This window comes from Lithobates pipiens, unplaced genomic scaffold (genome assembly GCF_037356315.1).
Source record: "Lithobates pipiens isolate NorthernLeopardFrog02 unplaced genomic scaffold, aLitPip1_a1.2 Scaffold_61, whole genome shotgun sequence".
NCBI lineage: Eukaryota > Metazoa > Chordata > Amphibia > Anura > Ranidae > Lithobates > Lithobates pipiens.
The window spans coordinates 2,261,365-2,283,056 of record NW_027507883.1 but is presented as its reverse complement, the minus strand read 5'-3'; the positions used below and the strand labels follow the sequence as shown (position 1 = coordinate 2,283,056).

Genomic DNA, 21,692 nt, shown 5'->3' with positions numbered 1-21,692 from the left:
GTATACAGACGGACTAGTGTATACAGAGGACCGGCTAGTTTATACAGAGAGGCTAATGCGTACAAAATAGAGGCTAGTGTATACAGATAGGCTAGATTATACAGAAGAACGTCCTGGGTATGCAGAGATGGAGGCTAGGGTATACAGAGAGAGAGGCTAGAGTATGCATACTTGCTAGTGTATACAGGCGGACTAGTGTATACAGAAGACCGGTTAGTTTATACAGAGAGGCTAATGTCTACAGAAGACCGGCTAGTGTATACACATAGGCTAGATTATAGAGAAGAACGTCCTGGGTATGCAGAGATGGAGGCTAAGGTATACAGAGAGAGAAGTTGAGTTACAAAGAGAGGCTAGTGTATGCAGACTTGCTAGTGTATACCGGTGGACTAGTGTATACAGAGAGGCTTGGGTATACAGAGAGCTAATGTATAAAGAGATGCTAGTGTATACAAAAGACAACCAAGAGTAGACAGTGAGGCTCGTGTATACAGAAGACAGGCTACAGAGAAGCTAATTTGTACAAAAGACAGGCTAGTGTATACAGATAGGCTAGATTATACAGAGGAAGGTCCTGGGTATGCAGAGATGTAGGCTAGGGAATCCAGAGAGAGACTGTGTTACACAGAGAGGCTAGAGTATGCAGAAGACCGGCTATTTTTTTTTTACAGATAGGCTTGTGTATACAGAAGACAGTCTGGGGAAATCAGTGAGGCTAGTGTATGCAGAGAGGCTGGGACACCGAGACTATTGTAAAAAGAAGGCAGGCTAGTGTATATAGATTACGGGCACCTGTATACAGAAGACAGAGAGGCTAGTCTATATTGAGTGGCTGGTGTACACAGAGAGATTAATGTATATAGAAAAGCTAGCGTGTAAAGAAGACAGGACTTTATTTTTTGCTAATGCAACTACTTTTGAAACATATAAAGTGCTTTTTTCATATTTTGGTGCTGTTAAAAAGTGGTGTGTTGTCAGTGGTGATATCAATGTGACAGTTAATGTGGAGAACTACAACTATTCAAAATAGAGCAAAAGAGTGCTAATGTTTATTTTGTTAAGTCATTGACTGATAGACGTTAAGTAATTGTCCGTTATTGGTTTGGCAGTACATGGTTTATTTTGATCTAAGATAGTTTTATTCTCTACTTATAGCCGAGTTTTAGACGACTTTATTATTAGCATTATTCGCATTATTTATATATATTATGCAGAGTGTAAGTATTACAGTGAGACGATATTGCTTTTAAAAGATTTGTATTATTATACATAGCATTGTTAGCAGACCAATAGGACAATTTACATGGCTTAATATTGCAGAGCGTAATTTATCAGGAAAGAGATCCAAAGCGTTAGTTGCAGTAGCTTCATAAAACTGAGAAATCGTTGCATTACTCTAAATTTAAAAGTTGTTCCGGTAGCACTGAAAAGACGATATTAGATGAGTGATCTACACATTTCGTTTACTATTTCACTATACCGGCTAAATGTTAATATGTTAATATGTGCTGCGTGTAAGGTAGAAATTAGATGGTTTAGTGTGAGCTGGTTTACCAGGATTTAGAGATAGTAATCTGTTTATACTAGTAATAAATATAGCAAAATAACTATAACGGGTTTAAGTGGAAATACACGAAATAACAGCAACAACGTGTGTAGGTTTTTATCAATCAAGTTAATTACGTGTCAGCAGCTAAATATTCTGCAATAGCAGAGATTAAGTATTGCAGTTGAAATGAGATCGGAAGCGATAGTTGCAGTAGCTCCAAAAAAACTGAGAAATCATTTCATTACTCTAAATGTAAAAGTTATCCCGAGCAATTAAACTGTTCACGGTAGCATTGCATTATTCTTAATATGTGCAGCGTGTAAAGAAGCAATAAGATGGTTTTGTATTATCCTAAAATTAGCAGTATACGTAATAAAGGTGAGTAGGTAACCTGGATTTAGACATAGCAAACTCTATAATCTAATTTAGCAAAATTAGAAAGTATAATATTGAGACAGTATATACAGGTCGAGTTTAAGTGGAAATACACAAAATATCTAGCTTACCTTTACATTATTCAATAGAGCGTTGCAAAGTAATACCAAGGCAAAATGTCGGAATAGCAATTAGATGAGATGATTGCTGTAATCATGAAATATCAGCAACGACTAGGTTTCTATCGAATGAGAAAGTATAATAACTGGCAAAGTATGACATGGCAAAGAGACAAATTGCATTAGAGATGTGAGATGGACATGAAATGTCAATCCCCATTGGTTACTTACATGTAAACGCGGCTACATACAGCAAAGTGTGAGCTAAGCAGCTAAAGGGTATTTAAGAGTAAACTGACGTAGCTTGAAAATTCCAACGTGTAAATCGTTCCATTAATTATGTTACGCACGAAGACGGCTTACACTGACTGTTTTCCGTTTCCACTGGTCATCGGCATAATGTATCAGTAACCATGAACATTAATAGTGATAGACAGCTTACATTAGGATGTATGCATGATGTGAATGTAAAATGAATGTAAAATATGCATTATGTGTTATTAATGTAATCAAACTGTATTGCTTTGCTTTGCTACTGCAACCACTTCTCAATCAAGTAAACCGTCCCACTGCTTTTCTCACATTTTGCCGCTGTTAAAAAATGTGTTGCAAGTGTTATGTGTTACAAATGGTTATCAGTGTGACAGTTAATGTGGAGAAGAAGTAATAAACAAAATAGAGTCAGAAAGAGAATCCTATTGCATAGAGGTAGCGAGAGATTAATCTTAATGTGCAGTGTGTAAAAGGTTTTAAAAAGATGGTTTTGTGTGACTTTTGATTTAACGTAAATTTAGCTGTAGACATTATAACTTGTTACAATGATTTAGAGATAGTAATCTCTATAAAATAATAATAATAAGTATAGCAAAACAAATTAGGAAAATTTTGAGGCAGTATGTATAGGTCGAGATATAGTGAATACACAAAAGATCAAGGGATAGTAGCAAAGTCAAGGGATAAATGCAAAGGTACTCTATTTAACAGTAAATTGACGTAGCTTGCAAATTCCAACGTGTAAATCGTTCCATTAATTTTGCGGCGCACGAAGACGGCTTACACTGACTGTTTTCCGTTTCCACTGGAAAGAGAAACCTATTGCATAGAGGTAGCGAGAGATGGTTGGATTAATCTTAATGTGCAGTGTGTAAAAGGTTTTAAAAAGATGGTTTTGTGTGAATTTTGCTTTAACGTAAAATTAGCTGTAGACATTATAACTATGGTTAGGTTTACAAAGATTTAGAGTTAGTAATCTCTATAATATAATAATAATAAGTATAGCAAAACGAATTAGGAAAATATTGAGGCAGTATATATAGGTCGAGATAAAGTGAATACACAAAAGGGATCAAGGGATAGTTGCAAAGTCAAGGGTAAATTGACGTAGCTTGCAAATTCTAACGTGTAAATCGTTCCATTAATTTTGTTACGCACGAAGACGGCTTACACTGACTGTTTTCAGTTTCCACTGGAAAGAGAATCCCATTGCATAGAGGTAGCGAGAGATGGTTGCATATGGCAGAAAGACGGCTTACACTGCTTTTCTCACATTTTGCTGCGGTAAAAAGAAATGTTTTGTCACTGTGTTTTAACTGTGACAGATAAGGTGGAGAAAAAGAAGTAATACAGTACATGACAGCTGATACTGGTTGAGTAATAAAACTGTTTTATTAAGATGTAAGACTAGTTTTATTCTCTACATATAGGCTTTTCAGAGAGTTGTATAATATAGACGACCAATAGGACATTTAAATGGCTTAATATTGTAGGGAGGAAGTATCGCTGTTCAATGGTAAGAGATTGAAAGCTTAGCTTGAAAATGGCCGAGAAATAGTTGCGTTAGTCTAAATTTAAAGGATATGCCGGTACCAATGAGAAAGCTTATATTAGACTAGTTGATCTTTGCATTACACAATCCTATTATTATTATTATTATTATTAATAAGATCATAGTGCAGAGAGATACTCAGTTAATGTCAGAGATACTCGGTCAATATCAGAAAAGCAATAAAACTGTTTACATCGTTAGAGAGCGATGGTTACATTACTCTTAGTATGTGCAGCATGTCTGGTAGCAAATGGATGGTTTTGTGAACATTTTGCATTAAGGTACAATTAGCGGTAGAACTCATGGAAGTGAATAGATTTAAGCGGATTTTGAGATAGTACTCTCCATTTCTAATAAGAAATAAAGAAAAATAAGTCAGGATGGTGTGTCAGGACTGTCACATACTCACAGTCCCGGTACAAATATGCAAAATAGAGCAAAAGCGTACATGGTTTATTTTGATGTATGATAGTTTTATTGCATGCTTGATGTGGATGATTAAAATCGTGTAGTGATCTATATTTAGCATAAGAATGAAAAGGCATAACATGGCAATGAGACAAACTCCATTAGAGATGTGAGCTAGATGAAATGATGAGATGTCTCTGTATAGCCCAGATTGTCTTCTGTTATCACTTAGCCTACCCTCTAAATTCACTAGCCTCTCTATATACACCAGTATGTTTACACTAGCCGGTCTTCTGCATACAATAGCCTGTCTTCGATATACACTAGCCTATGTTCTGAATACACTAGCCCGTCTTCTGTCTTCTGTATCCTCTGTATAAACTAGCATCTCTGTATACCCCAAACTGTCTTCTGTAAAAACTTGTCTCTCTTTATAGCCTGTCTAGCCTTTCTTCTGTACACACTAGCTTCTCTGTATACACTAACCAGGCTTCTATATATACAATAGCTTCACTCTATGCACTAGCCTCTCTGTATAATCTAACCTCTCTATATACCCTAGATAGTGTTCTGCATCTCCGTAGTGGTAGCCTCTCCGTAGAAGCCAGCCTTTATTCTGTATTCGCTAGCCTTTCTTCTGTATGCTGTAGTCTTCTATATATACTAGATTCTCTGTACACCCTTGCATCTCTGTAATACACTAAACGTGTATGGGAGACTATCTGTGAATACCAGGTGCCGTACATCTTTGTATATACTAGCCTCTCTTTAAATTAGCCTCTCTGTGTACCCCAGCCTCATTGTTTACTCTAGCATCTCTGTATACTCAAGCCTATCTGCATACACGAGTCTGTATTCTGTATTCACTAGCCTGTATTCACTAGCCTTATATATACTAGCTTCTCGCTTCTCTGTACACCTTTGCATCTCTGTACACTAGACTCTCTGAATACACTAAACCCTCAAGTATACCACAGCCTGTCTTCTGTATACATTAGACTGTAAAAACTAGCTAGAATACACCAGCCTGTCTTCTTTACCCAATAGACTCTCTGTATGCACTACCCAGTCTTCTGTATACACTGTCAGCTTTGATGTATACCCAAGCCTGTCTTCTGTATACACTAGTTTCTCTATATGCACTGTCCTTTCTGTATACTCTCGACCCTCTCTATACATTAACCTCTCTATATACACTAACATCTTTGTATATACTAGCCTCTCTTTAAATTAGCCTCTCTGTGTACCCCAGCCTCACTGTTTACTCTAGCATCTCTGTATACTCAAGCCTATCTACATACACGAGTCATCTGTATTGTGTATTAACTAGCCTTTCTTCTGTATGCTGTAGTCTTCTATATATACCAGCTTCTCTGTACACCCTTGCATCTCTGTAAACACTGTGTAAACTAGCCAGTCTTATGTATACACTCGCCGACTGTATACACTAGACTCTCTGAATACACTAAACTCTCTGTATACCACAGCCTGTCTTCTGTATACACTAGACTGTAAAAACTAGCTAGAATACACCAGCCTGTCTTCTGTACCCACTAGGCTCTCTGTATACACTACCCAGTCTTCTGTATAGAATGTCAGCTTTCATGTATACCCTTTCTGTATACACTAGCTTCTCTATATGCACTGTCCTTTCTGTATACACTCGACTCTCTCTATACACTAACCTCTCTATATACACTAACATCTTTGTATTTGTCTTTAAACTAGCCTCTCTGTGTACCCCAGCCTCACTGTTTACTCTAGCATCTCTGTATACTCAAGCCTATCTACATACACGAAACCTGTATTCTGTATTCACTAGCCTTTCTTCTGTATGCTGTAGTCTTCTATATATACCAGCTTCTCTGTACAACCTAGCACTGTAACAGTGCTAGGTTCCTGTATTACAGAAACAGAACACCAGCAATAAGGTGTATACTGTGCAGGAGGCACACAACACCGACTCTAACTTCTGCACTGCAAATGCATGTATTGCAGAAATTGAACACCAGTAATAAAGGGTAGCTTCAGGTGTGTACTGTGCAGGAGGCACATAACACCCACTGTAACAGTGCTAGGTTCCCAAGCAGTAAAGACACTGTCCCTGCCTATCGTCCTCTTTCCCTGACCACCGCAACACACTATACAAGGCCGCCGTGCTGGCGGCCTTATATAGTGTGGGGTGTGTACTAAACCCCCCTGAGCTATAATTGGCCACAGGAATCCTGCCTGTGGTGAATTGTGGCTCTCCTCACACAGGATGTCACATCTGTTCTTATTATATAGAACCTATTATGCTCCTCGTAAACTTTTTCAGTTTGGCTGAACGGCCGGACGCAAGTTGCCCCCGGTGCGGGAACATGGGGGGAGACATGATGCACATGTTTTGGAGATGCCCGAAGTTGATCCGCTACTGGACAGAGGTGACAGGAACCATTGATCGGGTGGTTGGAACCTCCACCAGGATGGAGGCGAAGTATTGTCTCCTGGGATTAGTTGAAGGAGTTGGAAACCCGGGAAGTAGCCAGATGGCAGTTCTGAGATGCCTATTTCAGGCAAGGAAACTGATTGCTCAACCCTGCTTAGCCTCCAATGTTGGCAATGACTTGTTTTTTTTCGCTTGTTTCCCAAGATGACCATGTTGGCGTTTGTCAAGATGGTTGAGAGTGCCCGAAGAGATCGCCTATGGCCCCATCACCTTGAAAGTGCCTGATCTTGTCTGATCTCGGAGGCTAAGCATTGTCGGGCCTGATTAGTAACTGGATGGGAGACCAACTGGGAATACCAGGTGCCGTAGGATTCTTTTTATGTTGTTGGCGTTGACATGGTTTTTTTTTTCCGCTTGTTTCCCAAGGTGATCATCTTGGCATTTGTCAAGAGGGCTGAAAGAGCCCAAAGAAATCTCCTACGGCCACATCCCCCTGAAAGCGCCCAATCTCATCTGATCTCAGAGGCTAAGCAGGGTCCGGCCTGGATAGTACCTAATTAAAGGTGCCGTAGGAATCTTTTTATATTGTTGGCTTTGACCTGTTTTTCTTTCGCTTGTTTCCCAAGGTGACCATTTTAGCATCAGTCAAGAGTTTTGAGTATGTCCCAAAGCGTTCGTCTGAGGTCACATCACCCTGAAAGCGCCAAATCTCAGAGGCTAAGCAGGGTCTGGGTCAGATGGGAGACCGCCAGGGTCTATGTTGTTGGCGTTGACCTTTTTTTTTCACTTGTTTCCCAAGATAACCATCTTGGTATTTGTCAAGAGGGTTGAGAGTGTCTAAATAGAACACATATGGCCACATCACCCTGAAAGCGCACAATCTCATTGATCTCGGAGACCTAGCAGTGTACGGCCTGGTTAATACCTGTATGGGAGACTATCTGTGAATACCAGGTGCCGTAGGCTTCTTTTTATGTTGTTGGCGTTTACCTGTTTATTTTCGCTTGTTTCCCAAGGTGACCATCTTGGCGCTTAACAAGAGGGTTGAGAGTGCCCAAAGAGATCACCTACGGCCCCATCACCCTGAAAGTGCCCAATCTCATCTGATCTCAGAGGCTAAACAGTGTCGGGCCTGGTTAGTACCTGGATGGGAGACCGCCTGGAAATACCAGGTGCCATAGGTTTCTTTTTTTGTTGTTGGCTTTGAACTTGTTTCTCAAGGCGACCATCTTGGCGTTTGTCAAGAGGGTTGGGCGTGTCTTGAAGAGAACACTTACGGACACATCACCCTGAAAGCACCCGATCTCATCTGATTTCAGAGGCTTAGCAGCATCAGGCCTGGTTAGTACCTGGATGGGAGACTGCCTGGGAAGACCAGGTGACATAGAAGGATCTGGTCTGGTTAGTGTCTTGATTGGGAGATCGCCTGGGAATACCGGATACCGTAGGATTCTTTTTATGTTGTTGGCTTTGACCTGTTTTTTTCCCTTGTTTCCCAAGGTGACCATCTTGGCATTTGTCAAGAGGGTTGAGAGTGCACAAGGAAATTGCTTACGGGCACAACACCCTGAAAACGCACAATCTCGTTTGGTCTCAGAGGCTAAGCAGGGTTGGGCCTGGTTTGTACCTGGATGGGAGACCGCCTGGGTTTTCCAGATGCCACAGGCTTCTTTTTATGTTGTTGGCGTTGACTTGTTTTTTTTGTTTGTTTCCCAAGGTGACCATTTTGGCGTTTGTCAAGAGGGTTGAGCGTGCATTTGATCTCAGAGGCTAAGCAGGGTTGGGACATGGTTAGTACCTGCATGGGAGACCGCCTGGGATTTCTCGATGCCATAGGCTTTAGGTTTAAGCTGTTGGCATTGACTTATTTTTTTTATTTTTTTTATTCTTTTATTAAGTAGAACAACATAAATATAACAGTCAACCATACAGCATGACCCAGGGTCACAATTACATGCTAACAAAAAATAGGCAGCCAAATAACTCTGGGTTCTCAGAGGGGAGTCCTACAGTTTCATGCAGAAAATAGAGAAACCCCACCTCGGACATGTAGTACAGTATAACTAATGCAGCCCTGTTCGGACAAATGTAATCATGGAGAGCAACTGGGACCACAGCGAGCCAGCTTATCATGACCTATGTGAACCAGAGTAAAATATGAGCCGGTCGTGTCCAGAACCCTGGGGCTCTTCTGGGTCCCAAAGGCTAGTAAGGAGACAAGGCATAGTCAAAAGGGAGGACGGGGGAAGAAGAGAGTGCAAAGACGGAGAGAGAGGAGGTGGGGGGATATCGGCGGGGAAAAAAAGAAAAATAAAGACAAAAAGGGAGGGGGGGAATGCCACCCAGGGCAGACATGGCCTACGTAGGTAAACGTTAGATGTTCAGTCATTTTCTGGGACGGGGGCACTGCTCACCTTCCGAATGTAGTCTCGAGTACCAGTAAAATACCTCCAGGGCCTCCATGTAACACTAAATGCCTCTTCAGTGTTGTGAAGGGTGGCGGTCAATTCTTCCATCCGGAGAATATGATTGACTTTGGAATACCACAGCACCTTGGATGGGGGCTGAGGCTGCCTCCACAGTGCGGGAATGCAGGCCCGGGCGGCATTCAGGAGTTGCATTGTGAGGGTTTTTTTGTATTTTCGAACAGGCTGTTCGGTCAAGTGTAGAAGGCACGCTACTGGGAACCCAAAAGTTCCTCAAGGTCGGGCATGCCCAGAAAAGGTGTCCCATGGTCCCCATATCTGAATTTCACCTCCAACAAACATCCGGGATCAATCTATCCATTTTATTCAGAAGGTATGGGACTCTATACCAGCGTGAGACTATCTTGTATCTTGATATTGGTTTGCGATGGAAGCTTTATGTACTAAGGTCAGGATCTTCCCTATCTGTTGTGGGGTAAATGTGATGCCTAAGTCCCTCTCCCATTTGTGGATAAATGGTGGGGTCGACTCCTCCTCCTGACTACTCAATAGGTTGTACAGGAGGGAGAGGGTGTGTCGCACAGGTTCCCTTTTGTGACAGATGGATTTATAGGGTGTCAGGTCTCTAGGAGTTTAGGGGGCCCTTTGTATGGCCAGAAGAAAGGGACGAAGTTGATAAGCACTAAACAAGTCAAGCGGAGGGTCAGAAAGCTCGGCGTCAGTTTGCGTGGTCGGGAGCCCTCCCGTGGGCCACACCTCTCCCAGACGCTGTTTCCCCACCACTGTCAACTGTCGCAGTTTCTTGTTGGTAAATCCCGGTGGGAAGTCTGGATTACCTATAACCGGAGTCATTGGTGATGGCAGGGGAGCAATGTGTGTGCAGCGGAACAACCTCCGCACAACAGCCAACGTAGCTCCCACTACGGGGTGACCTCTGAGGTCTTTTGGTAGGGAGGACAGGAGCCACGGGGAGGTCAATAGGGGAATGGATCCATCCTCAATCTCCATCTCCACCCACTGCTTGTGTGGGCCATTACAATGCCAATCAACGACTCTCGCTAGCAGAGTCACTCTGTAGTATTGTCTGAGATCTGGGAGACCCAGACCCCCCTTGTCCTTTGGTCTGGCAAGCAATTGCAAACGGGCTCTGGGCGGTTTGCGCGCTCAAATAAAGTCCCGGAGCAGCACCTGCAGTTGTCTGAAAAAAATTGGGGGTAACCAGATCGGTAATGTCTGGAACATGTATAAGATCCGAGGGAGGGCCATCATTTTGAATGCATTACAGCGCCCGAACCAGGTCAGTGTTAAAGCATGCCAGTTTCCCAAATCAGATTTCAGTCTATCCAGGAGAGGGACAAAATTAAGCAGGTACAATTGCGCTAAATCCGCTGCGATGTCAACGCCCAGTTAACGTATAGATTTTTCAGCCCAGTAGAATGGAAAAGCGGACCGGAGCCTCTTGGCCTCACCATCCGGGACCGATATATTCAATACAGCCGACTTGGCGCAATTGTTTTTATAGTTTGATAGGCTGCCGTGTCGCTGTAGAGACGCAAGTATTTTGGGAAGCAAAATGTTTGGATTGGAGACGGAAAAAATTAGATCGTCAGCGTACGCCGCAATTTTGTGGTGTGCCGAGGGTTTGGATATGCCAGTAATATTCGGGTCATTCCGAACGTGACACATAAGTGGTTCCAGTGTCAGAATTAAAATTAGGGGAGACAGAGGGCACCCCTGCCTCGTCCCATTAGTGATGGGGAAAGAGTCCGAGCACCCCTCGGTCACCCGTACCGCTGCCGACGGCGTGGAGTAAAGCGACATTACCCAGCTCATCATGTTGGGGCCAAGACCTATATGTTCCAGGGTGGCCTGCATAAAGTGCCAGGCCACCCTGTCAAAGTCCTTCTCCGCGTCCGTTGACAACATAAGCAAGGGCCTTCCCTGTTTTCACTTGTTTCCCAAGGTGACCATCTTGGCGTTTCTCAAGAGGGTTGAAAGTGCCTGAAGAGATTGTCTACGGGCACATCACCCTGAAAGCACCCGATCTCGTTTGATGTTGGAGGCTAATAGAGTCGGGCCTTGTTAGTACCTGGATGGGAGACCGCCTGGGAATACCAGGTGTCGTAGACTTCTTTTTATGTTGTTGGCGTTGACCTGTTTTTTTTTCCGCTTATTTCCCAAAGTGACCATCTTGGTGTTTGTCAAGAGGGTTGAGAGTGCCTGAAGAGATTGCCTATGGCCACATCACTCTGAAAGCACCCAATCTCGTCTGATCTTGGAGGCTAAGAAGAGTCTGGCCTGGTTAGTACCTGGATGGGAGACCACCTGGGATTACCAGTTATTGTAGGCTTCTTTTTATGTTGTTGGCGTTGATTCGTTTTTTTTTTTTCTTGTTTCCCAAGGTGACCATCTTGGCATTTGTCAAGAGGGTTGAGAGTGCCCAAAGAGATCGCTTACAGCAGCATCACCCTGAAAGAGCCCTATCTCTTCTCTTCTCTGAGGCTAAGAAGGGTTGGGCCTAGTTAGTACCTGGATGGGAGATGGCGTTGGAATACCAGGTGCCGTATTCTTCTTTTTATGTTGTTGACATTGACCTGTTTTTTTTTTTCACTTGTTTCCCAAGGTGACCATCTTGGCATTTGTCAAGAGGGTTGAGAGTGCCCGAAGAGATCACCTATGGCCCCATCACCCTGAAAGCGCCCAATCTCATCTGATCTCGGATGCTAAACAGTGTCGGGCCTGGTTAGTACCTGGATGGGAGACCGCCTGGGAATACCAGGTGCCATAGGCTTCTGTTTTTTTTATTTTTTATTTAGTAGTATGCGACATACAATGTAAAGGCAACTTCACAGAATGTGTGATACAAATAGTTACAATCAAATGATCATATTGCATGGATATCAGAGCCAATGGTAAGAAGTCTGAGGAGAATAGCACGTGTACAGCTTTGCAAGATGAGATTAAAGCTCCATCTCGTTGGGATCCTCTACCACTTAAAATATTATTGATACTAGCCCTGCTACCCTCAAAGAGTTTAGATATCCATAGATAGGGGAAGAGTATTGTGTAGTAGTCAAATGGGGTCGGAACATACCATTTTCTTTTCCCTTTTTTGAGTTAAGAAGGGAAATAGTAGAACTGAAAGGAGGGAGAAGGGGAAAGAGAAGATTGGGGAAGGAAATGGCAGAAAAGGAAAAGAAGGGGTAAGGGGGTGTCGTGGGTAGAGTGGATAGGGTGGGGTCCCCTCCCAGGGAGCAAGAGACGCCCTCGGCTCACCAGCTCATCAGCTGTCCAACGTTTGGAACAGCGATCTCCAACGATCACCATGAGCTTACTATGTCTCGCGGAGGTATTCTTCCGAAAAGCGAAACTGGGTCCAGTAGAACCATCTGTTCCCATGCTCCTCCATTTTATCCCTCATTGTGGCAGTCAGGTCTTCCATTCGTTCAATATCATTTACCCTTGCGAACCACTGGGTCACCATTGGAGCAGATTGCTCTTTCCACTGACTTGGGATGCAGGCCCTAGCTGCATTGAGGAGATGTTTAAGTAAGGACTTATGATAACGCTTTCTCGACATAGGAGTTAGATTGAGAAGAACTGCTGCGGGATCATTGGCTAAGGAAATGTCTGCGAACTTGTGGATGAGTCTCAGGACAGGCTGCCAGAATGTTTGTAATTTAGGGCATTCCCAGAAAATGTGGAGAATGGTGCCAGTCTGTTGCCCACAGTGACAGCAGCGGTCAGATTGACCGGGGAATATTTTGGCCAACACCACCGGTGTACGATACCAGCGTGTGATCAGCTTATATGAGATCTCCTGATATTTACTGCAGAGTGACGACTTATGGGCGAAAAAGAGTATTCTGTCCTTCTGTGGTTTGGAGAATGTAGTTTGTAAGTCCCTTTTCCATTTAGCTAGGAAGGGTGGATCCGTGGAGGATTGTGCGTCTGTCAGGATTTGGTAGGACCTAGAGAGGGAACCACGAATTGGGCCATCATCCAGGCAAAGTTCCTCGAAGGGGTGGAATTGTCTAGAGAAGAACGAATGGTTAGGTAGTGGTCCGAGGAAATGGATTAGCTGTCTAGCTCTCCAGCTATCCAATGCAACAGGTACTTGCTCTAGCAGTATGGTCCCCGTGGGAATCAAGCCCGTGGGTCCAAGAAATAGGGCTGCTCTCAGAAGCCCTTTCGGGGCTTGCCTGGTAAAGGCCTGGTCAGACAGGCCCGGAGGGAATCTAGGATGTCCAATAATTGGGGTCATAGGAGAAGGGAAGTTAGTCAGGTAGGAAAGGTGAAAAAAACTATCCATCTCGGCGAGCGAGGGGCCAATTAACGGGTGAGTAGTCACACAGGGCTCCAATGGCCTCCCCGCCCAAGGCAGACCAGCCAGTGGAACCCGCGCCATCTCCTGCTCTAGCTTGACCCATAGCTTCAGTTCCCCATGCCGGTGTCTTATCACATATGGTTCCCCATCGGATAGTGTCCGCTGTGTACTGCGCATGCGCAGTACACAGCAACACAGATTCCGAAAATTGCCGAGCATGAACGGCGCCTGCACACCGAGTCCAGGTTCTATCCCCGCTATCCAAGTGGACATAGAGTAAGAATATAAAAGAGCCGAGCGCAGCGAGGCCGAGCCCGAAGCGTGGCGAGCAAAGCTCGCCTGCGAGGGACCCTCTAATATTCACAACCCTATGTCCGCTTGGATGGTGGGGCTACCACCTCCACTCACCGCGCAGGCGCCGTTCAGCTTCGGAAATTTTCCGAAGCTTCGTCTGCTCCGTACTGCGCATGCGCAGTACGGCGCGGACACTATATCATGGCCGGACAGTATATGGCAGAACACCGGCACCAGTCAACCACCGGTGTCATGTGCGTCGCTGTGTAATATAGAGCAGGGTCCGGGAAGCCAATACCTCCCCGCAATTTCGGTCGCAATAGCATTGCCCTACCAATACGCATATGTTTTCCGCACCAGAGGAACTTGATAAAGATTGAGCGAACCGCATGAAAGAAAGTCTGGGGTATTTTGATAGGTAAGGCTTGTAGTAGATACAGAAGTCGTGGCATCGCGTTCATCTTCAACACATTACAGCGTCCGAACCATGACAGAGCTAGTGGGTCCCATCTTTTAAGGTCCGCTGTAAGCCCATAGGCTTCTTTTTATGTTGTTGGCTTTGACCTGTTTTTTTTGCTTGTTTCTCAAGGCGACCATCTTGGCGTTTGTCAAGAGGGTTGGGCGTGTCTTGAAGAGAACGCTTACGGCCACATCAACCTGAAAGCACCCGATGTCGTCTAATTTCAGAGGCTAAGCAGCGTCAGGCCTGGTTAGTACCTGGATGGGAGACTCCCTGGGAAGACCAGGTGCCATAGAAGGATCTGGTCTGGTTAGTGTCTTTTTTTTTTTTTTATTCTTTATTTATGGATTGCAGGTAATACAGAGACAAACTGTAAAAGACATAGATCCCTCAGTTTTCCAGGTTAACAAAAATACATAGTTAATACTTCGTGGGGGACCGGGGGAAACCTAACAACTTATGTCAGCAGCAGCCCCAGCCGTGGCTAGGCCACCACATTATCCCACTCTAATGATCTGGCACCCCAGTGTCTACTTATAAACCAGGGCAGTCCCCGGGGCGATCCCCCTCAAGGCCCAGACTGAGGGGCCTCTAACATCGGTCACCTTCATTCTATTGGTCAAAGAGCTCAGCCGGGACCACCCCGAGGGCCGCCAACCCCTGGCTGGGAAATCGAGGGAACAAAACGAAAAGATCCTTGCAATCACCATGTATTTTAATTATACTTGGGAGTTAGGGGGTAGGGAAAGAGGGGGGAGCAAATGGGCAGGAGAAGGGGATGGGGGTAGAAAGAATGAAAGTTATAGGGGGCTAACAGTGCTACGAGGCAGACGGGGGAGAGAGTGAACCAGGGTGGTATACGAGAAGGGAGAGAAAGAAAGAGGACTCCGATGGGTTCCCACGGCCGGACCCTTCCCTCTATACACGTGCCAGAGCCTACAGATAGGATCTGTATGCGTCGGAAAACCTGAACAGGCTCCAAGACAACCAACGAGCAGTGTGCTCTTCCTCCCTGTCGCCTAACGCTGATGTGAGCTGTTCCATACGGTAGATGTCGAGTCCAGGTTCTATCCCCACTATCCAAGTGGACACAGAGTAAGAATATAAAAGAGCCGAGCGCAGCGAGGCCGAGCCCGAAGCGTGGCGAGCGAAGCGTGGCGAGCGAAGCTCGCCTGCGAGGGGCCCTCTAATATTCACAACCCTATGTCCGCTTGGATGGTGGGGCTACCACCTCCACTCACCGCGCAGGCGCCGTTCAGCTTCGGAGATTTTCCGAAGCTTCGTCTGCTCCGTACTGCGCATGCGCAGTACGGCGCGGACACTATATCATGGCCGGACAGTATATGGCAGAACACCGGCACCAGTCAACCACCGGTATCATGTGCGTCGCTGTGTAATATAGAGCAGGGTCCGGGAAGCCAATACCTCCCCGCAATTTCGGTCGCAATAGCATTGCCCTACCAATACGCATATGTTTTCCGCGCCAGAGGAAGTTGATAAAGATTGAGTGAACCGCATGAAAGAAAGTCTGGGGTATTTTGATAGGTAAGGCTTGTAGTAGATACAGAAGTCGTGGCATCGCGTTCATCTTCAACACATTACAGCGTCCGAACCATGACAGAGCTAGTGGGTCCCATCTTTTAAGGTCCGCTGTAAGCCCATAGGCTTCTTTTTATGTTGTTGGCTTTGACCTGTTTTTTTTTGCTTGTTTCTCAAGGTGAGCATCTTGGCGTTTGTCAAGAGGGTTGGGCGTGTCTTGAAGAGAACGCTTACGGCCACATCAACCTGAAAGAACCCGATCTCGTCTGATTTCAGAGGCTAAGCAGCGTCAGGCCTGGTTAGTACCTGGATGGGAGACTCCTTGGGAAGACCAGGTGCCATAGAAGGATCTGGTCTGGTTAGTGTCTTGATTGGGAGATCGCCTGGGAATACTGGATGCCGTAGGCTTCTTTTTATGTTGTTGGCTTTGACCTGTTTTTTTTAGCTTGTTTCCCAAGGTGACCATCTTGGCCTTTGTCAAGAGGCTTCAGAGTGCCCAAAGAGAGTGCCTACGGCCAAATCACTATACTATATATCTATATCTATAATAATAAATAATATTTTTAGTTAGTATATATAAGATACTATATAGGGGATTTGGCCGTAGGCACTCTCTTTGGGCACTCTGAAGCCTCTTGACAAAGGCCAAGATGGTCACCTTGGGAAACAAGCTAAAAAAAACAGGTCAAAGCCAACAACATAAAAAGAAGCCTACGGCATCCAGTATTCCCAGGCGATCTCCCAATCAAGACACTAACCAGGGGGGGGCGTGGCCTAGGCATGAAGGAGTGAGGACGCTCTTTTCCGGAGCTCCCGGTCCGTGACCCCTCCGCACCCCTTTACCACAGTTTGGTCGCATATTTCGGCATCGCCGACATTTCCGCGCTTCGGCGGAACACAGCCAGCCGAGCGGGGTAAGCCGCTGCTGCCATGGACAGGTACTTGGTCCCGCTGCAGCCTCCGGCCTCCACGCCGGATCCAGCCAAGATGGCGCCCGCGGCCTCCGGCGCTCCAGGACACGCGGCACAGAGGGAAGGTGAGCAGACTGCTATGCAGGGACACGACATGCCCCCGTTCTCCCCGCCTAGTGACTTGTCCCCGTGTCTCCCCCGCTCACTGTCCATGGCCTCGCTTGACAGCCCGGACCATAGCGGCCTGCCACCCTGGTTCCCTCACAACTCCCAACTGTCCCAGAGACCCTCCCGCAGTGGTAGCCTCATCCCAGGACCGAATGGCCAGGCTGCTCTCGCCTCAGACACACAGGGGGACCCACCGCTGCCACCAGCACCAGCATTATTGGGGGACAAGGCCATCCTAGCTTTACTCCAAAACCTTCCCACTAAAGCAGACTTTAGCTGTATGGCAGCCAGGATTGAAACGACCTTGCGACATGAAATCGCAGGGGTCAAACGTGACGTGTCGGCTACGAACGAGCGGGTGACCACCCTGGCATCGGATGTGACCTCCCTGACCACTGATGTTTCTGGCCTGCAAGCCGCACATGATACCCTTGCTGACAGAGTGGCACAGTTGCAACTCCTAGTGGATGACCTTGAGAATCGCAACCGCAGATGCAACATCAGGATCAGAGACTTGCCCGAAGCCACTGGCCAGGCAGACCTCAAAGCCACAGTTACAGCTATATTTAACGCCTGTCTGGACTGCGCTGCTGACACAGTAATAGCCATTGATAGAGTCCACAGGACCCTGGGCCCCAGGAGCCCCACAGAGAACCGGCCACGTGACGTTTTATGCTGTCTCCACAATTACTCAGTTAGGGAGGATGTCCTGCAAGCGTCGTGGCGCAAAGGCAGCATTGATTTTGACGGGGCCCAAGTCACCCTTCTGCCAGATGTATCCCGCAAGACCTTCCAGATGAGACGCTGTCTGCGACCCCTTCTGGAACACCTAACTGAACGGAGGATTCCATACAAGTGGGGCCATCCGTTTCACCTTATAGTGCGCAAAAATGGGAGGCCCCTTGCGCTACGACACCCTTCGGAGGTCCCGTCCTTTCTGGAGGCTTTGGGCCTGCCCTCGGTTCAGGTCCCCGACTGGTTGGCTCCTGTTGTCCCCCAGGGATCAGTGGCCCCGACGAACAACCCCTCAACCAGGCCACAGAGAGTGAGACGCCACCGTCGATCCCAACGTCAGAGATCGCAGGCCCCCCAAGATCGTGAACCCTGAGAGAGTACAGTAATTTTCCGTTATTCCTGTGTTATACCCTTTTTTTTGTTTTCTTTTTCTCTACCAACATAGACGGCTGGAGTATCCAGCTTTGTGTTGTTTACCATGCCACGGGCCATTGTTCCCAGTGCCCCCGCTAGGGGAGAGGAAGGACATTGGAAGAACAGAGTTGGACACTGCGCTTCCTGGACGAAGCCCTGAGTCATTGGCGGTACTGCTCACCATTCTCGTTACTGTTTATCTACAGGTGCCCTAGTCTCGGCGCTCTTTGTGTTTTTGGACTGCCTGGTGGTGCCCCCCGGGTGCCCCTGGGCGGCGTTCCCGCTCCCTCCCCCTCTCCTCCCCCCCCCCCCTTTTTTCCATTTTTTTTGGGGGGGGGGGAGGGGCGGGTGCCTGGGTGGTATAAATTTATCTATACTCTGTGTTGAAAAGTTTAATATGTTGGTCTAATTATGCACTGTTCTACTGTTGTTAACTGCCCGATACCTGCTGCAGTGATGTTCTATAATGCGTTTGATGTCGTAGTTAAGATGCCAAAGAAGCTCCGTGCACGCCCGATTGCGACTGCATGGACCATGGGATGCTGGAGGGGTACTGCACCGACGAGTTCCTCCCTCTGCAGTGCCTTACCTCTTCCCCCACTAGGCCCCTCTGCCCTAACCGGCAGGTTCTCTCCGATAGGAGCTTTAGCAATTCCCCGATCTATCCCCACCCCTCCTACCCTCCTCCTCCCTACTAACTCTGGACCTTCTCCGCTTCGTTACTGCTTTTCCTTTTTCTCCTCCTCTTCCTCTGTGCTTGAACTCTATATCTACTACTGACTCTGGTGGGGACCGCCGGCCGGGTACCACTGCCGTCATGGCCCTGAAGCTGATTTCCTGGAATGTGAAAGGGCTGAATGTACCTGAAAAAAGGTCCAGCTGCCTAACAGAATTGTGGCGGATGAAGCCCCAAATAGTTTTCCTCCAGGAGACCCATTTCAGGACAGACCAAATACCACGGCTTTATAGTAAGCACTTCCCCCTGGCCCACCACAGCACGTCCCCTACTTCCAAATCGAGAGGAGTGTGTGTTCTTCTTGCTAAAAACTTGCCGTGGCGCCTGTTAGCTGTCCAAGCCGATAGTGAAGGGAGATATCTCTTCATTAAGGGAACTCTCCACTCGCAAACTTTTACTCTTGCCAACCTATACATGCCGAATGTGGACCAGCTGCCGGCCTTAGAAGCATGCTTGGATGCCCTGGCTGCATTCTCGGAGGGTACTTTGATCGTTGGGGGGGACTTTAACCTCACCTTGGACCCCCGCAGAGACTCATCATCGGGCACCTCTGCGATTTCTGCGAGAACGCGTTCACACATAAGAGACCTGCTACACTCCCACCGACTGATCGATGTGTGGCGTACGCTTCACCCACAGGATAGGGACTATACGTTCTTTTCCACCGCTCATGGTTCTTACTCACGTATAGATATGTTTTTAGTCGACCCACAATGCTATCCCGGCGGTCACAGACACTCAGATAGGCCACATAGCCCTGTCTGACCATGCCCCGATTTCTTTGATGCTGAAGCTACAACAGGAGTCGCGTGGTCAGTCCTGGTGGAGACTGAACGAGTCTCTCCTGAAGGACCCTGAGACCCACGCAGACCTGCTTAGGGAATTAGAAAGTTACTTTGATCATAACCGTGATTCTGTTTCCAACCCCCTCATGTTATGGGCGGCTCATAAATGCTACATTAGGGGCATTCTTATTAAACATGGTCATAGACTCAAAGTGGCCAAAACTGAGGCTCTCTCCAAACGTATTGCCAAGTTGCATGCGTGTGAACAACGACACAAATCCCAGCCGACTGCTGCGCTGGAGGTGAGAGATCTTAGAGAACAAATCAGAGATTTCTCTCTCTTTCAGGCTAGAACCAGACTCATGTGGGTCCGCAGGACGTATTATGAATATGGAGACAAGTGTAGTAGGTCCCTAGCGAACTCCCTGCGTGCCCAACGCAACGCGTCCTTCATTCCAACCATAACCTCCCCTTCGGGTGCCAAGCTTCATGATTCACGGGAGATAGCGGAGTGTTTCCGATCTTTCTATGAAGCCCTTTATAACTTGCACCCCCGGAACTCAGGAGATGCCCTCCAGGCCGGCACAGCAGCCATTGATGAGTACCTAGCTTCGGCAAACCTCCCGTCGCTTACACAGGAAGAGATAGAGCTTCTCTCGCAACCTATCTCCCCGGAGGAATTGTCGGCAGCGTTAAGAGACTCACCCAAGGGCAAGGCACCAGGCCCAGATGGGTTTACGGTCCCTTATTATAAGGCCTTCCTCTCCCTGTTGTCCACGCCGTTTGTGTCAGCTTTTAACGCCCTATTGGAGGGTCAGACCTTTCCACCGGAGCTGTTGCAGGCAAGCATCTCGGTCATACCCAAGCCGGAGAAGGATCCGCTTCTCTGTGCGAACTACAGGCCCATCTCCTTATTAAACAGCGACCTTAAGCTCTTCACTAAGATACTGGCGGAGCGGTTGGTGCCCATTCTCCAACGCCTGATACCTCTGGATCAGGTGGGGTTTATTCGTAACAGGGAAGCCAGAGACAACACTACCAGGACAATCAATGTTATAGAACGCGCCAGACGCCTTAAACTACCGATTATGTTGCTCTCTGTGGACACAGAAAAAGCGTTTGACAGGGTGAGCTGGCCTTTTTTGCTAGCCACCCTGCGAAGCCTGGGTGTACCCCCCCCATGCTTTCATGGGTTACAGCTCTTTACTCGTCACCGACGGCGATGGTTAGGGTCAATGGGTTTGCCTCGTCGCGTTTCACTATTGGCAATGGAACGAGGCAGGGATGCCCGTTGTCCCCCCTTTTGTTTGTCCTATCGCTTGAACCCTTGCTGCACCACATCAGGCAGAACATAGACATCAATTGACTGGACACCCCCTCACACCACCATAAGGTCGCAGCCTTTGCAGATGACCTCTTGTTCTATGTCTCAGAGCCTCACATTACATTGCCGAATCTCTTAGCGGAAATAAGACGATATGGCACCCTGTCAAATTTTAAAATTAACTTACAGAAATCGGAAGCACTCAACGTCTCCCTGTCTACCAATGCCCAGACGAGTCTAAGCACTAATTTTCCCTTTCGTTGGGCAACTGGGGCTATACAATATCTGGGTACCAAGGTTCCCCCGGACCCACATCTGATTTTCCAATTGAATTTCCAGCCGCTTCTAAAAAAATTTGCCGTAGATCTAGAGAGGTGGTCAAAGTTGGCGACCTCTTGGTTTGGGAGATGCAATGTGCTCAAAATGAATGTAATGCCCAGACTCTTGTACCTATTACAAGCCTTACCGATAAAAATCCCCCAATCATTTTTTAAAGCCATGCGCTCCATCTTTATTCGATACGTATGGCAGGGCAGGCCTCCAAGACTCAGCCGAACATTACTGCTCAGACCAAAAGACAAGGGAGGGATTGGCCTCCCAGATCCGGCATGGTACTATACGGCGGTGCACATGAACAGAGTAGTTGACTGGTGCAGACACCTGAAGGATAAGCTGTGGGTTCGTCTGGAGCATGAATCCGTACCATTTCCACTTGAGGGTTTGCCCTGGAGTGGACCGGGCTGGTCGGGAGCGACGCGGGCACACCCACACATTGAGCCAACGTTACAAGAGCTAGACAGATATTTTACCCTGACGGGCGTGCCCAGTTTCCCTTCGCCCATGACTCCTATTATTGGACACCCACGCTT

At 46.8% G+C, this 21,692-nt stretch overlaps 5 pseudogenes; all 5 read left to right on the top strand.

The window, feature by feature from the left end:
* Nucleotides 1-6,957: 6,957 nt before the first annotated feature.
* Nucleotides 6,958-7,076, top strand: LOC143958721 (5S ribosomal RNA; annotated as a pseudogene).
* Nucleotides 7,077-7,769: 693 nt separating this feature from the next.
* Nucleotides 7,770-7,888, top strand: LOC143958549 (5S ribosomal RNA; annotated as a pseudogene).
* Nucleotides 7,889-11,142: 3,254 nt separating this feature from the next.
* LOC143958833 (5S ribosomal RNA) lies at nt 11,143-11,260 on the top strand (annotated as a pseudogene).
* A 101-nt stretch (nt 11,261-11,361) lies between these two features.
* On the top strand, nt 11,362-11,480 carry LOC143958606 (5S ribosomal RNA; annotated as a pseudogene).
* A 322-nt stretch (nt 11,481-11,802) lies between these two features.
* LOC143958678 (5S ribosomal RNA) lies at nt 11,803-11,921 on the top strand (annotated as a pseudogene).
* The last annotated feature ends 9,771 nt before the right edge of the window (nt 11,922-21,692 follow it).